General features: G+C 38.1%; 1 protein-coding gene and 1 pseudogene across 15 annotated transcripts in view; one reads left to right on the top strand and one right to left on the bottom strand.

Moving 5' to 3' along the window:
- Positions 1–24,819, bottom strand: part of LOC105491963 (KIAA0825 ortholog) — a 473,971-nt gene that overhangs the window by 439,073 nt on the left and 10,079 nt on the right. Inside the window, exon 1 of one of the 15 annotated variants that reach the window (XM_071097808.1) lies at positions 18,538–20,133. The exons of the other annotated variants lie outside the window; for them this stretch is intronic. The gene's annotated coding sequence lies outside the window, so the exon portion shown is untranslated. Of the gene's footprint in view, positions 1–18,537; positions 20,134–24,819 lie in introns of those variants that run through there. 15 annotated transcript variants of the gene reach the window in all.
- Positions 27–10,451, top strand: LOC105492002 (FAST kinase domain-containing protein 1, mitochondrial pseudogene; annotated as a pseudogene).

Below are 24,819 nucleotides of genomic sequence, written 5' to 3'. Positions count from 1 at the left end.
TAATCGTTAGATTCACCAAGTTTGAAATGAAGGAAAAAATGTTAAGGACAGCTAGAGAGAAAGCTCGGGTTACCCACAAAGGTAAGTCTGTGAGACTAACAACGGATCTCTCTGCAGAAACCCTACAAGCCAGAAGAGAGTGGGGGCCAATATTCAACATGCTTAAAGAAAATAAATTTCAACCCAGAATTTCATATCCAGTCAAACTAAGCTTCATAAGGGAAGGAGAAATAAAATCCTTTACAGACAAGCAAATGTTGAGAGATTTTGTCACCACCAGGCCTGCGTTACAATAGCTCCTGAAGGAAGCACTAAACATGGAAAGGAACAACTGGTACCAGCCACTGCAAAAACATGCCAAATTGTAAAGACCATCAATGCTGTGAAGAAACTGCATCAATTAATGGGCAAAATAACCAGCTAGCATCATAATGACAGGATCAAATTCAAACATAACAATATAAAACTTAAATGTAAATGTGCTAAATGCCACAATTAAATGATTCAGACTGGAAAATTGGATAAAAAGTCAAGACCCATTGGTGTGCTGTATTCAGGAGATTCATTTCATGTGCAAAGACACACATAGGCTCAAGATAAAGGGATGGAGGAAGATCTACCAAGCAAATGAAAAGCAAAAAAAAAAAAAAAAAAAAAAAAAGCAGGGATTGCAATCCTGGTCTTTGATAGAACAGACTTTAAACCAAAACAAAGATCAAAAGAGACAAAGACGGCCATTACATAATGGTAAAGGGATCAATTCAACAAGAAGAGCTAACTATCCTATATATATATATATCCTATATATATATCCTATATATATATATATCCTATATATATATATATATATGTGCACCCAATACAGGAGCACCCAGATTCATAAAACAAGTTCTTAGAGACCTACAAAAGGACGTAGACTCCCATATAATAATGGCAGACTTTAACACTCCGCTGTCAATATCAGACAGATCAATGAGACACAAAATTAACAAGGATATTCAGGACTTGAATTCAGCTCTGGACCAAGTAGGCCTAATAGATATCCACCCCAAATCAACAGAATATACATTCTTCTCAGTACCACATCACATTTACTCTAAAATTGATCACATAATTGGCAGTAAAACACACTTCAGCAAATGTAAAAGAACAGAAATCACAATAAACTATCTCTCATACCACAGTGTAATCAAATTAGAACTCAGGATTAAGAAAACCACAAAACTACATGGAAACGAAACAACTTGCTACTGAATGACTACTGGGTAAATAATGAAATGAAGGCAGAAATAAAGATGTTCTTTGAAACCAATGAGAAAAAAGTCATAATGTACCCAAATCCCAGGGACACATTTAAAGCAGTGTGTAGTGGGAAAAACAGCACTAAATGCCCACAAGATAAAGCAGGAAAGATCTAAAATCGACACCCTAACATCACAATTAAAAGAACTAAAGAAGCAAGAACAAATAAATTCGAGAGCTAGCAGAAGACAAGAAATAACTAAGATCAGAGCAGAACTGAAGGAGATAGAGACACAAAAAACCCTTCAAAAAATCAACGAATCTGGGAGCTGGTTTTTTGAAAGATCAACAAAATAGATAGACCACTAGCCAGACTAATAAAGAAGAAAAGAGAGAAGAATCAAATAGATGCAATAAAAAATGATAAAAGGGATATCACCACCAATACCACAGAAATATAAACTACCATCAGAGAATGCTATAAACACCTCTACATATATGAACTAGAAAATCCAGAAGAAATGGATAAATTCCTGGACACATACACCCTCTCAAGACTAAACCAGGAAGAAGCTGAATCTCTGAGTAGACCAATATCAAACAGGTTCTGAAATTGAGGCAATAATTAATAGGCTACTCCCCAAAAAAACTCCAGGACCAGACAGATTCACAGCTGAATTCTATCAGAGGTACAAAGAGGAGCTGGTACCATTCCTTCGAAGACTATTCCAATCAATAGAAAAAGAGGAAATCCTCCCTAATTCTTTTTTATGAAGCCAGCATCATCCTGATACCAAAGCCTGGCAGACACAACAATAAAAGAGAATTTTAGGCCAATATCCCTGATGAACATCAGTGCTAAAATCCTCAATAAAAAACCGGCAAATTGAATCCAACAGCACATCAAAAAGCTTATCCATCATCATCAAGTCACCTTCATCCCCGGAATTCAAGGCTGGTTCAACATATGCAAATCAATAAATATAATCCATCACATAAACAGAACCAATGACAAAAACCACATGATTATCTCAATAGATGCAGAAAAGGCCTTCAAAAAAATTCAACAGCCTTTCATGCTAAAAATTCTCAATAAACTAGGATTTGATGGAATGTATCTGAAAATAATAAGAGCTATTTATGACAAACCCAAAGCCAATATCATACTGAATGGCAAAACTGGAAGCATTCCCTTTGAAAACCAGCACAAGACAAGGATGCCCTCTCTTACCACTCCTATTCAACATTGTATTGGAAGTTCTGGCCTGGGCAGCTAGGTAAGAGAAAGAAATAAAGAGAATTCAAGTAGGAAAAGAGGAAGTCAAATTGTCCCTGTTTGCAGATGACATGACTATATACATAGAAAACCCCACTGTCTCAGCCCAAAATCTCCTTAAGCTGATAAGCAACTTCAGCAAAGTCTCAGGATATAAAATCAACGTGCAAAAATCACAAGTATTCCTATTCAGCAAGAACAGAAAAACAGAGAGCCAAATCATGAGTGAAATTCCATTCACAATTACTACAAAGATAATAAAATACCCAGGAATCCAAGTTACAAGGGATGTGAAGGACTTCTTCAAGGAGAACTACAAACCACTGCTCAACAAAATAAAAGAGGACACAAACAAATGGAAGCATATTCCATGCTCATGGATAGGAAGAATCGTTTGTGAAAATGGCCTTACTGCCTAAGGTAATTTATAGATTCAATGCTATCCCCATCAAGCTACCAATGACTTTCTTCACAGAATTGGAAAAAACTACTTTAAAGTTCATATGGAATCAAAAAAGAGCCTGCATAGCCAAGACAATCCTAAGAAAAAAGAACAAAGCTGGAGGCATCATGCTACCTGACTACTACAAGGCTACAGTAACCAAAACAGCATGCTACTGGTACCAAAACAGATATATAGATCAATGGAACAGAACGGAGGCTTCAGAAGTAACACCACACATCTACAACCATCTGATCTTAGACAAACCTCACAAAAACAAGCAATGGGGAAGGGATTCCCTTATTTAATAAATGGTGCTGGGAAAACTGGCTAGCCATATGCAGAAAACTGACACTGGATCCCTTCCTTACACCTGACACAAAAATTCATTTAAGATGGATTAAAGACTTAAATGTAAGACCTAAAATCATAAAAACCGCAGAAGAAAACCTAGGCAATACCATTTCCGATATAGGCATGGGCAAAGACTTCCTGACTAAAACACCAAAAGCAATGGCAACAAAAGCCAAAATTGACAAATGGGATCTAATTAAACTAAAGAGCTTCTGTGCAGCAAAAGAAACTATCATCAGAGTGAACAGGCAACCTATAGAATGGGAGAAATTATTTGCAATCTATCCATCTGACAAAGGGCTAATATTCAGAATCTACAAAGAACTTAAACAAATTTACAAACAAACAAACATCCCCATCAAAAAGTAGGCAAAGGATATGAACAGACACTTCTCAAAAGAAGACATTTATGCAGCCACAGACATATGAAAAAATGTTCATCGTCACTGGTCATCAGAGAAATGCATATCAAAACCACAATAAGATACCATTTCACGCCAGTTAGAATGGCGATCATTAAAAAGTGAGGAAACAGCAGATACTGGAGAGGATGTGGAGAAATAGGAATGCTTTTACACTGTTGGTGGGAGTGTGAATTAGTTCAACCATTGTGGAAGACAGTGTGGTGATTCCTTAAGGATTTCGAACTAGAAATATCATTTGACCCAGTAAACTCATTACTCGGTATATACCCAAAGGATTATAAATTATGGTACTATAGAGACACACGCACACGTATGTTTATTCACAATATCAAAGACTTGGAACCAATCCATATGTCCATCAATAATAGACTGGATAAAGAAAATGTGGCACATATACAGCCATAAAAAGGATGAGTTCATGTCCTTTGTAGGGACATGAATGAAGGGAATAAAGCTGGAAACCATCCAGCTTCATTGTAGGGAATGAAGCTGGAAACCATCATTCTCAGCAAACTGTCAAAAAGACAGAAAACCAAACACTGCATATTGTCACTCAAAAGCGGGAGTTGAACAATGAGAACACATGGACACAGGAAGGGGAACTTCACACACCGGGGCCTGTTTGGGGGTGGAGGGCTGGGAGAAGGATAGAGTTAGGAGAAATACCTAATGTAAAGGACGAGTTGGTGTGTGCAGCAAACCAACATGGCATATGTATACCTATGTAACAAACCTGCACATTGTGCACATGTACCCTAGAACTTGAAGTATAACTAAAACAAACAACAACAAAAAACCAGAATCCTGGAAATCTTGTTACACATGGGTTCTGATTAAGTTGATTTGGGGTTGGGGCCTGAAATTTTGCATTTCTAACAAGGTCCCAGGTAAAGCCACTAATGGTGTGGGTCCATGGACCACCCTTTTACTAATAAGCTTCCACTAATCTATTTGTCTTTTCCTGCACCAGAGTCTACAATTGTTATTCTTGGCTATTGATATTTTGCCTTTCCATATAATTTTAGAATCTTTTGGCCGGGCGCGGTGGCTCAAGCCTGTAATCCCAGCACTTTGGGAGGCCGAGACGGGCGGATCACAAGGTCAGGAGATGGAGACCATCCTGGCTAACACGGTGAAACCCTGTCTCTACTAAAACATACAAAAAACTAGCCGGGCGATGTGGCGGGCGCCTGTAGTCCCAGCTACTCGGGAGGCTGAGGCAGAAGAATGGCATAAACCCGGGAGGCGGAGCTTGCAGTGAGCTGAGATCCGGCCACTGCACTGCAGCCTGAGCGACAGAGCGAGACTCCGTCTCAAAAAAACAAACAAACAAACAAAAAAATTTAGAATCTTTTTTCAAGTGTTTGACCCTCCTCACCAAAACACGGACAGTTAGGAATTTGATAGAGAATGCTTTGAATCTTTATCAAAGTTGGGCAAGTGTATAGCATTGAGTTTTTCTAAGTCACGTGTATTGTATATAATTTCACTTACTGAGGTCTTAATATTACAAAATAATGCTCTATTATTTTCCCCATGGGAGTTTTGTACATCTCTTGTTATATTTATTTCCTGGCACTCCATATTTTGATTATATCTCTTTGCAAAAACTTTTCCCTTTTTTGTATATATGTATTATGTGTGTAATTTTGGTAGGTTGATGTGTTCATCCAGGAAATTTGATAACTCTTATTTTTTCCTGTAGTTTTACATCATGCACAAATAATGAGCTTTATTTCTTTATTTCCAAAATCTATACTTATCTTGTCTCACTATAAAAAAGAAAAGCAAAAAAGGTCAAAGAGCAAATGGATGAAATAATAGAAATATATGACTATTTTGTTATCTATGATCAGCCAACATGATCTCTCGGTTAGGTTAGATTGTCTAGGAAATGGATATGAGGTGGACTCCAATGGTGTCTTTTTTGGTGTTTTTGAGACAGTCTCACTCTGTCGCCCAGGTTGGAGTGGAGTGGTGTGATCTTGGCTCACTGCAACCTCTGCCTCCTGGTTCAAGCAATTCTCCTGCTTCAGCCTCCCCAATAGAGTAACTGGGACTACAGGCATGCACCACCACACCTGGCTAATTTTTGTATTTTTAATAGAGACGGGTTTTGCAATGTTGGCCAGGCTGGTCTCAAACTCCCGACCTCAAGTGATCTGCCCGTCTCAGCCTTCCAAAGTGCTGGGATTACAGGCGTGAGACATATCACCCAGCCTCCAATGGTTTCTTATAGCATTTATTAATTGTCCTCATATTGCCTTTCTCTGGTGTCTGGTATACAAATCCTTAAATATTACTAACATCCATTATCCCAAGTCAAATTCTAGTTGATATTTAATTAGAAACAGACATAAACACTCATGGACAACTGCCACACTGAGAGGTAATTGAAAAACAAAAGGAAACAGTGGCATTATAATGAGGAAAATGGTTCCGTTCAATCTAAGAACTAAGGTGAGGATGCCAATGTGAGGAAGCCATTACTGAGATACTGCAAATCAACTATACCCCATAGCTGAAATCACAAGGTTTCTTGTAAAATCAATACATAACTGAAATTGCTTTCTTGATGACAATGTCAGCCTGCTTTAGAGCAAACTGTGCTTCTTCATGGCTTTCAGTCAATTATTTGACAAAGGAAGCAATTAGACTTACAATTCCACACATTGTCAACGTTGGTAACATTGGTTATCTAAGGAAAGGGAAATGTGTGTGATGGTGGGATAAAGGAATGCATAAAGAGAAAAAAGTAGTAACTAAAATAATAATAACCATAATAATAAAAACAGTTTCTTTAAAAAACATTTCCATAATCTACTGCAAATAGCAATTATGAAAAAGGACAATAATGTAGAAAATGTTTAAAAGAAGACAAAAACAGGACTAAAAAGCAAGTACACATTACATTAAAACTATTTAAAATTATGTGAACAAAATTTCTGGTTAGGAAGCTCAAGCAGCATACATTTTCCTTCTGTCCCTCCAGATATCCCTTAAAAAGGTAATGAAGTTATATTATGGAGAGGAGAAATATAAACCCACAAAAATGAAGAGAGAGAGTCATCACCACAAATTTAACCCAAACAGATGAAAGAGAATTCACAGAAGAAATATAATAGAAAAAGCCAAACTCTAAAATATGTGCAAAGAGGGCTGTAATTAAAAGAATGACCTGATATCCATGGCAGAGTGTGGAGTAAAAAGTGAGACTAAAAAACACAATCAATTGAAGGTTTGCTCTAGAAACAATGAATCTCCCTTCCTTATCTTTTAGTGTAAGCCACCACTTTGTATTTTCTTTGTCTTTAATTAAAGATCCAACTGTGGGTAAAGGGAAATAAATGAAAGAAGTGATGTGCTTCAAGACATGAATTAAATGTCTACAAAACTCTGAAAGTAAGCATGGGCATGGGTACTCCCCAAAAAAGCCTGCCTCATTCTGGCCTTTAGCATACTGATCATTCCCAATCTATTCATTCTAAAGCAAAGTATAGCAGTAAAATCAGTGTTATCCAAATACATTCTATGTAGTTTTATATTTTCTTTTTTCTAATATGAATGCATAGTGGACTATTTGACATTAGAAGAAAAAATGGTTTTTCACATTAGAGACTGCATTAGTGCATTTTCACACTGCTATGAAGAAATACCTGAGACTGGGTAATTTATAAAGAAAAATAGGTTTAATGGACTCACAGTTCCACATGGCTGGGGAGGCCTCACAACCATGGCGGAAGATAGAGGAACAAAGGCATGTATTACATGGTGGTAGGCAAGAGAGCTTGTGCAATGAAACTCCCATTTATAAAACCATCAGATCTCATGAGACTTATTTAGTATCATGAGAACAGCATGGAAAAGACCCACCCCACCTCCTTGATTCCATTACCTCCCACTGGGTCCCTCCCATGACACGTGGGAATTATGGCAGCTATAATTCAAGATGAGATTTGGGTGGGGACACAGCCAAGACATACCATTCTGCCCCGGCCCCTCCCAAATCTCATGTCTTCACATTTCAAAACCAATCAGGCCTCTCAACAGTCCCCCAAAATCTTAACTCATTTCAGCATTAACTCAAAAATATACAGTCCAAAGTTTCATCTGAGATAAGACAAATCCCTTCCACCTATGAGTCTATAAAATCAAAAGCAAATTAGTTACTTCCTAGATACAGTAGGGGTACAGGCATTGGGTAAATACACCCATTCCAAATGGGAGAAATTGGCCATGTAACAATGGGGTTACAGGCCCCACGCAAGTCCAAAATCCGGCAGGGCAGGCAGATCTTAAAGCTACAAAATAGGTGATTTCCGCAGTGCATGCTGCTCTCATTGGGCATTTTTTCCTCGTCTGGGGGCAAGCTCTATCATGGGAAAGGTGATGTCTCTCGAGGAAAGGCTATAAATCCTGGGATATGAGGGTTGGGTGAAACAACCAAGACTGCTGCCTTCCATATTGGGACCAGGAATAACTCTGACTTCTGAGCTCTCATAACCCCAGGATCCTCCAGAAAAGTTGCAGCGTGATGAGGGAAAATCTTGCTGAAGCTGTACATTGGAATGGGTTTACAGTCATCGTAATGGAAGCAAAATACAGGGAGGAAAAACAGTTCTTTGCATCCCTGCTTATTGCACCTGACAACTAGTTGCAGATGATTTTGTTTACCTAACAAAACTTGTGATGTAAATGAAAAAGCATCTGTTTTCCTAGACTCATTGGTTACAAATATGCTTCATCTAAGAGCTATTTGTAACCTGGACAATGTTTCAATTTCTACCCATCAGTTGTGAACCACTCATGATTCAGCTGAATAAGTGTAGAGATGAGAAGCAAATATTTGATTTTATTGAATCAAATAATACTTTCAGAAAAGTCATACTTTCAGAAAAACAAGCAGGATGTGCATTTAATATACTTTGGAAGCTTCAAAAGCAGAATATCAGCCATTAAAAAATGTTATGTCCTCAATTTCTTACTCTTCATAATTTAGCTACAAATAAATTCAAATTAATGAATGACAATACACTGGTGAATGTGTTATACATCACACAACAATTTGCTGGTGAAGCCCATGATCCGCTAATTGAAGCACTAGTTACAGAATCATGGAGAAGGCTAGAATGGTTTGATATTAAACTGCTGTCAGAATTTTCCTCTTGCTTAGCAGATCGGTGTTTGTATTTTAGTCCATTAATAGGAAAAATAACTGATATTGTTCATAGGAACTTGGAAACCACACAGGACTTAAGTTCCTTGTCTGTCTTGATGGTCAACATGTCTTCTTTCATATCACAACATTTTCAAGAACAATTGGTGAACAAAACAGAACTTGTTTTTAACACCACAGATTCTTCTGAGGTCAACGTTGCAAAAAGAATGGCACAGTTTCTTCAAAACGTTAGATACCATTATCAACCACTATTAGAAAGCTTTGTAAAATTGTTTGTAGCATCGGGACCCATTGCAGGAACTTCTGAAGAAAAGAAACAACTTAAATCAACTATGTTATTGATATCAGAGGAGCCAACCAGCGAGCAAGCCCTGGTAGTGTTGGGAGCAATGGAAGATATGGAAAGCAGAAATTCATGTCTGATTAAAAGAGTTGCTTCAGTTCAGCACAAACATTTGGATAACTATAAACCACTAGAGTTGTTGAAGATAACTCAAGTATTGACTTTTCTGCATTTCCAAAGTAAGGAGTTTTTTGTGAAACTTGGAGAATTACTGCTTAATTATTTGAAAATTAGTTTCGTACCAACTGAGATGTCCATTCTGGTCTCTGCTATTTCCCTGCTCCCTTTTTCTCACTGGGACAAAGTGGAAATATCCCAAAATGAAGCAGTTTTACCACAGTGTGACCTAAATAAATCCATCCTTTTAGAATCCTTAATATTACTCTTCCATTCAGCATTTTTAACTATGATCCATCTCAAAGGGATGAATTTTTTGGAACTTGCATGCAACATCTTAATTCTTACTTAGGTATATTGGATCCTCTTATGTTAGTGTTTCTTGGTTTCTCTTTGGCCACACTTGAATATTTTCCTGAAGATCTGATAAAGGTAATTTTAACATCAGATTCTTAGCTAGACTGGATTTTCAACTTGAAATTTTATCTTCATCTATAAATGCAAGAGTCCAGTTTCGTCTTATGGAGTTAAATAGATCAGTCTGCTTGGAATGCCCTGAGTTTTAGATTCCATGGTCTCATGACTGCTTCTGTCAGCAACATAATAAAGGTATTGGTGGCATGAATGTAGCATAACAGCAGATTTATAAAATGTTAGCAGAGGTACTAGGAGGAATCAATTGTGGAGAAGTCTCGGTTCTTACGCCTTATTACCACACAGTAGATTTTGAGTGTATCTTGGATAAAAGAAAAAAATCTCTTCCTTATGGAAGCCATAATATAACATTGGGACAACTACCAGAAATGGCTTGGGAATCAAATACTGAAATAGTTGAATCAAGGCTGCCACCAGGAGCTGAAAGGATTGCTTTGGAATTTTTGGATTCAAAAGCATTTTGTAGAAACATCCCTCACATAAAAGGAAAATCTGCTATGAAAAGACAACATTTGGAAATTTTGGGCTATCATGTGATTCAGATTTCTCAGTTTGAATGGAACTCTATGGCACTGTCAACAAAGGATGCTTGGAGGGACTACCTGAGAGAACATGCATTTGGAGAAGTCAAATCATGATTGTAGTTTTTATTTAAAATGAGTGTTATCATGTGTCACATTTGGACTTATTTTAATTAAGTGGCCTGACTCAAATAAAAAATAATAGGTACCAAAAAAAAAAAAGCTCCAAAATAATCTTCTTTGGCTCCATATCTCACATTCAGGGCATGCTGATGTAAGAGGTGGGCTCCCACAACCTTGGGCAGCTCCATCTCTGTGGCTTTTCAGGGTATAGTCCCCCTCCTGGCTGCTTTCAGAGGCTGGCATTGAGTGTCTGTGGCTTTTTCAGATGCAAGGTGCAAGCTGTTGGTGGATCTACCATTCTGGGGTCTGGAGAATGGTGGCTGTCTTCTCACAGTTCCACTAGGGAGTCCCCTAGTGGGGACTCTGTGTGGGGGCTCCCACTCCACATTTCCCTTCTGCACTGCCTCGGCAGAGGTTTTCCATGAGGGTTCCGCCCCTGCAGCACACTTCTGCTTGGACATCCATGCATTTCCATATATCCTCTGAATTCTAGGCAGAGGTTCTCAAAGCTCAGTTCTTTACTTTTGTGCACCCACAGGCCCAAAACCATGTGTCAGCTGTCAAGGCTTGGGGCTTGCACCCTCTGAAGCAATGGCCTGAGCTGTATGTTGCCCCCTTTTAGCCACAGCAAGCACACAGGGTACCAAGTCCCTAGACTGCACACAGCAGCAAAGCCCTGGGCCAAGCACACGAAACCATTTTTTTCTCCTAGGCTTCCCTGATTGTGATGGGAGGGGCTGCTGTGAAGACCTTTCACATGCCCTGGAGACATTTTCCCCATTATCTTGTTGATTAACATTTAGCTCCTTGTTACTTATGCAAATTTCTGCAGCTGCTTGAATTTCTCCTTAGAAAATGGTTTTTTTTTTCTATCGCATCATCAGGCTACAAACTGTCATACTCTGCTTCCCTTTTAAAAAATAAGTTCCAATTCCAAACCATCTTTTTGTGACTATATAAAACTGAATGCTTTTAAGGGCATCCAGGTCACATCCTGAATGCTTTGCTGCCTAGAAATTTCTTCTACTAGATGCTCTAAATCATTTCTCTCAAGTTCAAAGTTCAACAAATCTCCAGGGTAGGGGCAAAATGCCACCAATCTCTTTGCTGAAGTTTAACAAGAGTTATCTTTGCTCTAGTTCCCAACAAGTTCCTCATCTCCATCTGAGCCCACCTCAGCCTGGACTTTATTGTCAGATGTATAGTTTGCAAATATTTTTTCCCACTCTGTAGATTGTCTTTTTACTCTGTTGATGGTTTCTTTTGCTGTGCAGAAGCTCTTAAGTTTAATTAGGTACTATTTGTCAATTTTTGCTTTTCTTTTGCAATTGCTTTTGGTTGTCACAAAATCTTTGCCAGTTCCTATGACCAGAACTGTATTTTCTAGGTTGTCTCCCAGGGATTTTATAGTTTTGGGTTTTACATTTAAGTCTTTAATCCATTTTAGTCGATTTTTGTACATCATCTAAGTAAGGGGTCCATCTTCAAACTTCTGCATGTGGCTAGCCAGTTATCGCAGCACCATTTATTGAATAGGAGTCATTTCCCCATTGCTTGTTTTTGTCAACTTTGACAAAGATCAGATGGTTGTAGGTGTGTGACCTTATTTCTGGGCTCTCTATCCTTTCCCATTGGTCTATGTGTCTGTTTTTATACTGTAACATGATGTTTTGGTTACTGTAGCCCCGTAGTTGTTTAAAATGAACTAACTTGATGCCTCTGGCTTTGTTATTTCTGCTAAGGATTGCCTTGGCTATTTGGGCTTCTTTTGTTCCATAGGAATTTTAAAATAGTTTTTCTCTAGTCTCTGAAGAATGTCATTGGTAGTTTGATAGGAACAGCATTAAATCTGTAAATTGTTTTGGGCAGTATGGCCATTTTAATGATATTGATCAATCCATGAGCATGGAATGTTTTTCCATTTGTTTGTGTTATCTCTGATTTCTTTCATCAGTGTTTTGTAATTGTCATTGTAGAGATCTTTCACCTTCCCGGTTAGTTGTATTCCTAGGTATTTTATTCTTTTTGTGGCAATTGTGAATGGGATTTTGTTCCTGATTTGGCACCATGCTTGGTTGTTGTTGGTGTATAGGAATGCTAGTAATTTTTATATGTTGATTTTGTATCCTGAAACTTTGCTGAAATTTTTTTTGTCATCCAAAGGAGCATTTAGGCTGAGACTATGTGGTTTTCTACATATAAAATCATGTCATCTGCAAACAGGGATAGTAAGACTTCCTCTCTTCCTATTTGGATGCTGTTTCTTTCTTTCACTTGCCTTATTGCTCTGACCAGGACTTCCAATACTATGTTGAACAGGAGTGGTGAGAGAGGGCTTCCTTTTCTTGTGCCAGTTTTTAAGGGGAATGCTCCCAGCTCTTGGCCATTCAGTATGATGTAGGCTGAGAATACACATTTTTTGGCAAACATCAAGAACATTATCCAAAATAGACCACGGACCTAGGTCATAAACAAATCTCAATAAATTTTAAAGGAATAAAATCATAAGACATATGTTTTATGAGCACAACTGAATTAAATTAGAAATCAATAGCAGAAAGAAATCTGGGAATACCCTCAATATTTGGAAGTTAAAGAACATACTCCTAAATAACCAATGCACCAAAAAAAGTGACAGCAATATTAGAAAATATATTTTACTGAACGAAAGAAAAAACAGAATATTACACATTTCATATGATGCATAAAAGTGTTTGAAAGTAATTAATAGCTCTTTCAGGAAACAAAGGAAAGAAACCTTTCCAACACATTCTACAATGACAGTATTACCCCGATATCCAAGACAAACCCATCCCATTCTGTATACAGTCATGTGTCACTTAAAGATGGTGATACATTCTGAGAAGTGCATCATTAGGCAATTTTTTCATTGCGTGAACATTACAGTGTACTTATACAAACCTCGATGGTAGAGCTTACTATATACCTAGGCTATATGCTATTGCTTATAGCTCCTGGGCTACAAACTGGTACAGCATGTGACTGTACTAAATATTGCAGGCAATTGTAACACATGGTAAATATCTGTGTATCTAAACACAGAAAAGGTATGGTAAAAATATAGTATAAAAAACAGAAAAATACGGTACACCAGTATATGGCACTTATCATTCACGGAGCTTACAGGACTGGAAGCTGCTTTGGGTGAGTCAGTGAATGCTGAGTGAATGTGAAGACCTAGGACATTACTGAACACTACTGTAGACTTTATTAAGCACCGTACACTTAGGCTACACTATATTTGTAAAAAGTATTTTTCTTTTGTCAATAATAAATTAATCTTAGCTTACTATAACTTTTTTACTCTATAAACTTATTGTTTTACTTTTGTGTAATAACACTTAGAATAAAACACATTGTATACAATATTTACCTTTATATCCTTATTCTATAAGTTTTTAAAAATATTTTAAGACTTTTTTTTAATGTTTTAAACTATTTTAGTTTAAAAATAAGAAACAAACACACACATTAGCCTAGGCCCACACAGGGTCAGGATGATCAATATCACGGACTTCCACCTCCATATTTTGTCTCCCTGGAAGGTTTTCATGGGCAACTACAAGCATAGAGCAGTATAGCGATGCTTTTCTCTGGAATATCCTATAACAACGCTTTTTTCTGGAATATTACCTGAAGGACTTGCTTGAAGCTGTTTTACAGTGAAGCTGTTAACTGTTTTATAGTTAACAGGTTTTTTAAAAAGTAGAAGAATATGCTAAAATAATAATGAAATATATGTAAATACATAAACCAGTAACACGGTCATTTATTATCATTATCAACTATTAGGCATTGTATGCATTGTACATAATTATGTTATATTTTTATAAAACTGGTAGGTTTGTGTATACTAGCATCATCACAAACATGAGTAATGAATTACACTACATATGACAGCTATAGCATTACTGGGCAAAAGGAATTTTTCAGATCCATTATAATCATATGGGACCACTATCATATTTGTTGTCTTTAGTTGACCAAAATGTCGTTATGCAGTACATGACTGTATACCATGTATACCATTTCTTTATTTGCTGACAGACGTTTAGGTTTATATTATATCTTGGCTATTGTGAATAGTGCTGCAATAAACATGGGGGTAAAGATATTTCATCAATATACTGATTTCCTTTCCTTTAGATGAATACTCAGTAGTGGGACAGCTGGATCATATGGTAGTTCTATTTTCAGTTTTACTTTTTAGAAAGCTGAATACTGTTTTATATCATGATTATACTAATTTATATTCCCACCAACAGTATGTAAGAGTTCCCTTTTCTGTGCATCCTTGATAGCATTTGGTATTTTTTGTCTTTTTAGTAATAGCCATTCTAACTGGAATTAGAGGATACCTCATTGTGATTTTGATTTGCATTTCCCTGATGACTAGTGGTGTTGAGCATGTTTTTATATATTTATTGGGCATTTGTATGACTTCTTTTGAGAAATGCCTATTCAGATCCTGTGCCTATTTTAAAATCTGATTTTTTTTTTCTTTTTTTGCTGTGGAGTTTCTTGTATTTCAACTGATTTTTGATGAGGGTTCCATGAAAAGTTAACGGGGAAAATATTAGTCTTCTAAAAAACGTTGCCAAGACACTAAATATCAACATACAAGAATTATACTTGGACTCTTTCCTCACAAGATATAAAAAAAGTTAACTCAAAATTGATTGAAAACTTAACTGTAAGAACTAAAATAAAAAGATTCTTAGAACAAATCATAGGTGGAAATCTTGACACTGGAGTAGGCAATGGTTTCTTAATGTAATACCAAAAGCAGAATAAACAAAAATTGGACTGCATTAAAATTCAAAACTGCTGTTTTTCAAAGATTATCCATAAAGTGAAAAGACAACCTATGGAATGGGAGAAAATATATGCAAATCATGTATACCAGAATACATAAAGAACTAGTACAAAATCTTCACAGCATTCTCCACCCCAGTAAGACTGCAGGAGGCAATGGAATGCCACAGAGGTTTTGGAGCTCAGAGGAATGTAATCCGATTTAGGTTTTAGCAAGTTTACCATGAAACTCTAAATTAAGATCAATACTGTCATGTATTGTCTCCCCCCGCCACCAAAAAAGGGGGGAACTAGTACAACTCAACAATACAAAGATAAATAACTCAATTTTAAAATGGCCAAGAATTGAATACATGTTTCTCCAAAGAAGACATACAAATGGCCAATAAGTACATGAAATAATGTTTAACATCATTAGAGAAATGCAAATTGAGACCACATGAGATATCAGCTGGGTTTTTTTTAATAGGAATTGCATTAAATCTGTATATTAATGTGGGGAAGTATTGCCACTTCACAGCTCACTGGAATGTCTATAATCAAAAGACAAAAATAACAAGTGATGGGAGAATGTGGAGAAATTGAAACTCTCATACACAGCTGATGGAATTATAAATGTTTCCTCCCTACCCCATCAGTGGGGATATTTCCTTAATAGCATATTATATTCCTTATATTTCCTTATATAGTTCTTTATATATATTCCTTGTATTTCCTTATTATATTTATATTTCCTTATAAATTATATTCTTTATATTTCCTTATACATTTCCTATATATATATTTCTTATATTTCCTTAATACCTTAATGTATTTTATAATCATTTTTGTCCTCTCTTTCACTAAACTGAAAACACATAAAGAGAAGGATTATGTCTCTTTCTCTTTCCAATATATATTTAGTATTACCACTATAACTTGATTATGCCTCTGTTACAGCACTGGTCACTCTGTGCTGTCTGCTATCACTGATTCGCTTACCTCTCTGTGTTAGTCTGCTTACATTTCTTTTCTTTTTTTTTTTTTTTTGAGACGAAGTCTAGCTCTGTTGCCCAGGCTGGAGTGCAATGGCTCGATCTTGGCTCACTGCAACCTCCGCCTCCTGGGTTCAAGCGATTCTTCTGCCTCAGCCTCCCAAGTGGCTGGGACTACAGGCACACACCACCATGCCTGGCTAACTTTTTGTATTTTTAGTAGAGACAGGGTTTCACCATGTTGACCAGGCTGGTCTCGAACTCCTGACCTCGTGATCCACCCGCCTCAGTCTCCCAAAGTGCTGGGATTACAGGCGTGAGCCACCATGCCTGGCCTGTCTGCTTACATTTCTATAAAGCAATACTTGAGGTTATTTGGACAACTCAGCCATTCCAGTCTGTGGGCTTAGGAGAGTCCAAACCACCTGGGAGTGGAAGTAGTACCACAGCACAGCATAGCTACTCTACAAAAGCATGACCAGATTGCTTCCTTAAGTGGGTCCCCAACCTGTTCCTCCTCACTGGGTGGGACTTCCCAACTGGGGGCCTCCAATCACTCCCACTGACATTCTCTAGCCCACAGAGGTTTGAAAACTTCCTGGGAAAGAGTTCCCAGAAGGAGGGGTGGGCCACCATCTTTGCTGTTTCAGCAACTTAGGTGTTCCAGCAACTTAGCTATTCTAGCCTCTAGGCTTTGGAAAGCCCAACCTGATGCGGGGGCAGAAAGAGTACCCCAGCACAGCATGGCTGCTCTACTAAAGTGGAGCTAGGCTGCTTCTTCAAGCAGATCCCCATGATCCTGTTCCTCCTGGCTGGATGACATCTCCCAACTGGGGTCTCCAATTACCTCTTACATGTGCATTTGGGCCGGTAACAGGTCTGTACCCCTTGGGACAAAGCTCCCAGAGGTAGGGGCAGGTTGCCATCTTTACTGTTTTACAGCCTTCACTGGTGATACCTCCAGATACTGGAAAAATCTGAGGCAACTAGGGACTGGAGCAGATGCCCAACAAACTGCAGCAGCCCTGTGGAAAAGTGGCCAGACTGTTAAAAAAGAAAACAACAACAAAAAAAACCCCAAACCCCATCCAAAGGTCAGCAACCTTAAAGATTAAAGGTAGATAAAGCCCACAAAGATGAGAATCAGTGCAAGAATGCCGAAAACTCGAAAAAGCCAGAGTGCATTCTCTCCTTCAAATGACCACCTCACCTTTCCAGCAAGGTTTTGGAAAGGGGCTGAGACTGATACAGCTGAATAACAGAAGTAGACATCAGAATGTGGATTAAAACAAACCATTGAGCTAAAGGAGCACATCCTAAATCAATGTAAGAAAGCTAAAAATCACAATAAAACATTGCAGGAGCTGACAAAATATCCAGGATAGAGAATATAACTGACTGGAGAGAGCTGAAAAACAAAATACAAGAATTTCATAATGCAATCACAAGTATTAATAGCAGAATACTCCAAGAGGAGGAAAGAATCTCAGATCTTGTAAACTGTCTTTCTGAAAAAGGACAGGTAGACAAGAATAGAGGAAAAAGAATAAAAAAAGAATGAACAAAATCTCTGAGAAATACGGGGTTATGTAAAAAGAACAAATCTATGACTGATTGGTGTACCTGAAAGAACTGAGGAGAATGGAACCAATTTGGAAAACATATTTCAGGATATCATCCACGAGAACTTCTATAACCTTGCTAGATAGGCCGATATTCAAATTCAGGAAATGCAGAGAACTCCAGTAAGATATTCCATGAGAAGGCCAGGCACGGTGGCTCAGGCCTATAATCCCAGCACTTGGGAGGCCGAGGCAGGTGGATCACAAGGTCAGGAGATTGAGACTATCCTGGCTAACATGGTGAAACCCCATCTCTACTAAAAATATAAAAAACATTAGCTGGGTGTGGTAGCAGGCACCTGTAGTCCCAGGTACTCGGGAGGCTGAGGCAGGAGAATGGTATGAACCTGGGAGGCAGAGCTTGCAGTGAGCTGAGATTGCGCCACTGCACTCCAGCCTGGGCAACAGAGTGAGACTACGTCTCAAAAAAAAAAAAAAAAAAAAAAAAAGATATTCCATGAGAAGATCATCTGCAAGACACATAATCATCAGGTTCTTCAAGGTGGAAATGGAAGAAAAATTGTTAAGGGCAGTGATATAGTTTGGTAGTTTCCCCATCCAAATCTCATCTTGAATTGTAGTTCTCATAATCTCAATGTGTTGTGAGAGGAACCCTCTGGGAAGTAATTGAATCAAGGGAGTGCTTACCCTCATGCTGTTCTCATGATAGTGAGTGAGTTCTCATGAGATCTGATGGTTTTATAAGGGGCTTCCCTCTTCGCTTGGCTCTCATTCTTCTCTCTCCTGCTGCCCTGTGAAGATGGAAGTGTTTGCTTTGCCTTCTGCCATGAGTGCAAGTTTCCCGAGGAACTGTGAGTCAATTAAACCCCTTTCCTTTATAAATTGCCCAGTCTCAGGTATGCCTTTTTTTTTTTTGAGACACAGTCTCACTCTGTTACCTAGGCTATAGTGCAGTGGCGTGATCTCGGCTTGCTGCAACCTCTGCCACCCGGGTTCAAGTGATTCTCCTGCCTCAGCCTCCCAAGTAGCTGGGATTACAGGCGCCTGCCATTGCATCAGGCTAACTTTTGTATTTTTAGTAGAGATGGGGTTTCATCATCTTGGCCAGGCTGGTCTTGAACTCCTGACCTCGTGATCTACCTGCCTTGGCTTCCCAAAGTGCTGGGATTACAGGTGTGAGCCACTGCGTCCGGCCTCAGGTATGTCCTTATAGCAGCGTGAGAACTGACTAATATAGGCAGCAGGAGAGAAAAGTCACTTACAAAGGGAAGCCCATGAAACTAATAGTGAACCTCTTTGAAGAAACCCTGCAAGCCAGAAGATATTGGGGGCCAATATTTAGCATTCTTAAAGAAAAGCAATTCCAACCCAGAATTTTATATCCAGCCAAACTAAGTTTCCTAAGTGAAGGAGAAAAAAGATCATTTTCAAACAAGCAAATGCTGAGGAAATTTGTTATCACCATATCTGCCTTACAAGAGCTCCTGAAGTAAGCACTAAATATAAAAAGGAAAAAACACTACCAAACATTACAAAAACACACTAACATACACAGACCAATGACACTACAAAACAACCACATAAGAAGTGTGCAAAATAACCAGCTAGCATCAAGATGACAGGATCAAATTCACACATAACAATATCAACCTTAAATGTAAATGGGATAAATGCCACAATTAAAAGACACAGAGTGGCAAGCTGAATAAGGAACCAAGACCCAATTGTATGCTGTCTGCAAGAGACCCATCTCACATGCGATGACACACATAGGGTCAAAATAAAGGGATGGAGAGAAATTTGCCAAGTAAATGGAAAATAGAAAAAAGCAGGTGTTACAATCCTAGTTTCTGACAAAAGAGACTTCAAACCAACAAAGATTAAAAAAAGACAAAGAAGGACATTACATAATGGTAAAGGGCTCAATTCAATAAGAAGAGCTAACTACCCTAAATATATATGCACCCAATAAAGGAGCACCCAGATTCATAAAGCAAGTTATTTGAGACCTTCAAAGAGACTTAGACTCTTACACAATAATAGCAGGAGACTTTAATATCCCCACCGACAATGTTAGATAGATGATCAAGACAGAAAATTAACAAAGATATTCAGGACCTGAACTCAGCTCTGGATCAAATAAACCTGATAGATATCTACAGAACTCTCTATTCAAACACAACAGAATCATAAATTCTTCTCATTGCCACATGGCACTTACTCTAAAATTGATCACATAATCAGAAGTAAAATACTCCTCAGCAAATGCAAAAAAAAAAAAATGAAATCATAACAGTCTCTCAAACCACAGCACAATCAAATTAGAAGTCAAGACTAAAAAATTCACTCATGGTGGTTCATGCCTGTAATCCCAGCACTTTGGGAGGCTGAGGTGGGTGGATCACCTGAGGTCAGGAATTGAGAGTTTGAGACCAGCCTGGCCAACATGGTGAAACCCTGTCTCTACTAAAAATATGAAAATTAGCCAGGCATGGTGATGGGTACCTGTAATTCCAGCAACTTGGGAAGCTAAGGCAGGAGAATCACTTGAACCCAGGAAGTGGAGGTTACAGTGAGCTGAGATTGCACCATTGCACTCCAGTCTGGGAGACAGAATGAGGCTCCATGTCAAAAACAAACAAACAAAAAACACTCAAAATGATACAATTACATGGAAATTGAATAACATGCTCCTGAATGACTTTTGGGTAAATAATGAAATAAAGGCAGAGATCAAAATGTTTTTTGAAACTAAGAACAAAGATACAATGTACTAGAATCTCTGGAACACAGCTAAGACAGTGTTAAGAGGGAAATTTATAGCACTAAATGCCTACATCAAAAAGTTAGAAAGATCTCAAGTTAACAAGCTAACATTACAATTAAAGAACTAGAGAACCAAAAGCAAACAAATCCAAAGCTAGTAGAAGACAAGAAATAACCAAAATAAGGGCTGAACTGAAGGAGACAGAGACAAGAAAAGCCATTTAAAAGATCAACAAATCCAGGAGCTGGATTTCAAAAAAATTTGAAAAAATAGATAGATGGCTAGCCAGATTACTGAAGAAGAAAAGAGGGAAGATTATAAACACAATCAGAAATAATAAACACAATCAGAATAATAAGGGGGATATTACCAGTGACTACACAGAAATAAAAACAACTATCAGGGAATATTATAAACACCTCTATGTACATGAACTAGAAAATCTAGAAGAAATGGATACATTCCTGGACACATACATCCTCTCATGACTGAACCACAAAAAATTAAATCCCTGAACAGAATATGAAGGAGCTCTGAAACTGAACCAGCAATACATAACTGACCAACCAAAAAAAGCCCAGAAGCAGATGATGGATTCACAGCTGTATTCTACCAGATGTACAAACAGGAGCTGGTACCATTTCTACTAAAACTATTTCAAAAAATTGAAAAGGAGGTACTTCTTCCTAACTCATTCTATGAGGCCAGCATCATCCTGACACCAAAACCTGACAGAAACACAGGAAAAAAAAAAAAAAAAAAAAAAAAAAAAAAAAAAAAAAACCTTCAGGCCAATATTCTAGATGAACATCAGTGCAAAAATCCTCAAAAAAATACTTGCAAACTGAATCTAGCAGCACATCAAAAAGCTTATGAAACATGATAAAGTAGGCTTCATTCCCAGGATGCAAGGTTGATTCAACATACTCAAATCAATAAATGTGACTCATCAAATAAACAGATCTAAAGACAAAAGCCACATAATTATCTCAATAGATGCAGAAAAGGCTTTTGATAATATGTACCATCTCTTCATGTTAAAAACTCTCAATAAACAAGGTATTGAAGGAACACACCTCAAAATAATAAGAGCCATCTATGACAAACCCATAGGCTACATTATACTGAATAGGCAAAAGCTGGAAGCAGTTTCCCCTTGAAAACTAGCACCAGGATGCCCTCTCTTGCCACTTCCATTCAACATAGTATTGAAAGTCCTAGCCAGAGCAATCAGAGAAGAGAAATAAACAAAGGGCATCCAAATAGGAAGAGAGGAAGTCAAACTATCTGTTTGCAGATGACATGATTTTATATCTAGAAAACCCCATAGTCTTAGCCCAAAGGCTCCTTCAGCTGATAAACAACTTCAGCAAAGTTTCAGGATACAAAATTAAAGTACAAAAATCATCAGCATTCCTGTATACCAACAACAACCAAACTGAGAGCCAAATCAGAAAGGCCATCCCATTCACAAGTGCCACAAAAATAAAATACCTAAAAATACAGCTAACCAAGGAGGTGAAAGATCTCTACAATGAGAATTACAAAACAGTCCTCAAAGAAATCAGAGAAAACACAAACAAATGGAAAAACATCCCATGCTCATGGATAGAGTCTATCTATATCATTAAAATGGCTACACTGCCCAAAGTAATTTATAGATTTAATGCTATTCCTATCAAACCACCAATGACATTCTTCACAGAACTAGAACAAATTATTTTAAAACATATGTGGAACTAAAAAAGAGCCTAAATGACCAAGGTAATCCTAAACAAAAAGAACAAAGCTGGAGGAATTGTGTTACCTAACTTCAAACTACACTACAGGCAACAGTGACCAAAACAGCTTGGTATTGGTACAAAAACAGGCACATAGACCAATGGAACAGAATAGGGAGCCCCATATCAGAAATAAGGTCGTGTATCTACAAGCATGTGATTTTTGACAAGGAAACTATCAATAGAGTAAATAGACAACCTACAGAATGGGAGAAAATATTTGGAAACCATGCATCTGACAAAGATCTAATATTCAGCATCTAAAGGAGCTCAAAGAAATTTACCAGAGAAAAACAAACAACCCCATTAAAATGGGGGCTCATGGTCCTGCAGGCTGTACAAGCACAGTGCCAGCATCTGTTCAGCTTCTGGTGAGGCCTCAGGAGGCTTAGTCATGGCAGAGGGCAAAGCAGGAGCCTGTGTATCACATGCAAGAGAAGGGGAGGAGGTACCAGGTTCTTTTAAACAACCAACTCTTTAAGTGAATTCATTACCACATGGAGGGCACCAAGCCATTAATGAGGGATCCACCACCATGATCCAAACACCTCCCAACATTCCCCACCTCCAACACTGGGGATAACATTTCAACATGAGATTTGGAGGGAGGGGACAAATGTCCAAACCATATCACTTTCTCAACCACCAGACCACATAATCTTCTTAAAACAAGACTGTATCTTCTTAACTTTTGTATCCCATTTCCCAGGCTAGTGGCTGGCACGGAGAAATTATGAAGTTATTTACGAGATCCCAAAGTATAATCTACAAACTTCTGAGGGAGTCCTGATATTCTTTCAGGTGGTGTGCAACGTCAAAACTATTTTCATAACGATAAAATATTATATGTCATTTTTGCTATATTGACATTTGTACTAAAAGTGCAAAATCTTTGACACTTTAGGAAATCAGGCTGGGTGCGGTGGCTCATGCCTGTAATCCCAGCACTTTGGGAGGCTGAGGCGGGTGGATCACTGAGGTCAGGAGTTCGAGACCAGCCTGGCCAACATGGTGAAACCTCACCTGTACTAAAAATACAAAAATTAGCTGGGCATGGTGGCAGGCGCCTATAATCCCAGTAACTCAGGAGGCGGAGGCAGGAGAATAGCTTGAACCCAGGAGAGAGAGGTTGTAGTGAGCCAAGATCATGCCACTGCCTTCTACCCTGGGCGACAGAGCGAGCGTCTGCCTCCAAAACAAAAAACAAAAAGTTTCCATTGCTGCTATAATAAATCACCACAAATTTATTGGCATAAAAACACAAAATTGTTATCTTACAGTTTTCTAGGTCAGAAATCTGAAACAGGTCTCACAAAGCTAAGATCAAGTGGTAAGCGGAGCTTCATTCCTTTTTGGAGATTCTGGGGATAAATCATTGTTTCTTTTGCATGTTCCAGCTTTAGAGGCTGCCCTCATTCCTTGACTTGTGGCCCACTTCCTCCATTTTCTAGCTAGCTAAGTGGGTTGTCTTTTTCCCATTGCATTATTCAGAATTCTTTTTCACCTCCCTCTTCCACTTTTGAGAACCCTTGTAATTACATTGAGACCACTTGGATAATCCATGATAATCTCACTATATTAAGGTAAACTGATTAGCAACCTTAATTCCATTTGTAACCTTAATTCCCCTTGGCCATGTAACATAACATAGTCACAGGTTCTATAGATTAGGATGTGGTATCTCATGGAGGCCATTATCCTGCCTACCACAGTACTCATATTTTTTTCACCGCTACACACTCAGAATAGTGCCAGGTTTGCTTATGTCTTTGATAGGAAGTAAAAATTACTACTCATTTATTTATTTATTCATTTATTTATTTATTGAGACAGAGTCTCACTCTGTTGCCCAGGAGGGAGTGCAGTGTTGCAATCTCTGCTCACGGCAACCTCTACCTCCCAAGTTCAAGTAATTCTCATGCCTCAGCCTCCCAAGTAACTGGGATTACAGGTGCATGCCACCACACCTGGCTAATTTGTGTGTGTGTGTGTGTGTGTGTGTGTGTGTGTATATATATATATAAATTTTTTTTGTAGAGATGGGGCTTCGCCATGTTGGCTAGGCTGGTCTTGAATTCTTGACCTCAAGTGATCTACCCACCTCTGCCTCCCAAAGTGCTGAGATTACAGGCCTGAGCCACTGTACCAGGCCAAAAATTACTATTAATACTTTTATTAACCTTTGTATACACTATATATTTTCTCAAAATTAATCAAATTGGGTGGAACTTCAATGAAAACATCAGACCATATTTGTTGTCAATGATAAAATTTGAGCTTTCCAAGCAAAAATTAGAAATTTTGGAAAATTTGTATACTGTCAGATGGACAGTTTTCCAATACTACAAGATTCTTCTGATGAGACTACTGGTGATATTAACTAATGGGAATTTTTAACATTGTATAATGAAATTTACTAAG

The sequence above is a fragment of the Macaca nemestrina genome, chromosome 6 (assembly GCF_043159975.1).
Source record: "Macaca nemestrina isolate mMacNem1 chromosome 6, mMacNem.hap1, whole genome shotgun sequence".
Taxonomy (NCBI): Eukaryota; Metazoa; Chordata; class Mammalia; order Primates; family Cercopithecidae; genus Macaca; species Macaca nemestrina.
This window is presented reverse-complemented; position numbering and strand designations above follow the sequence as displayed.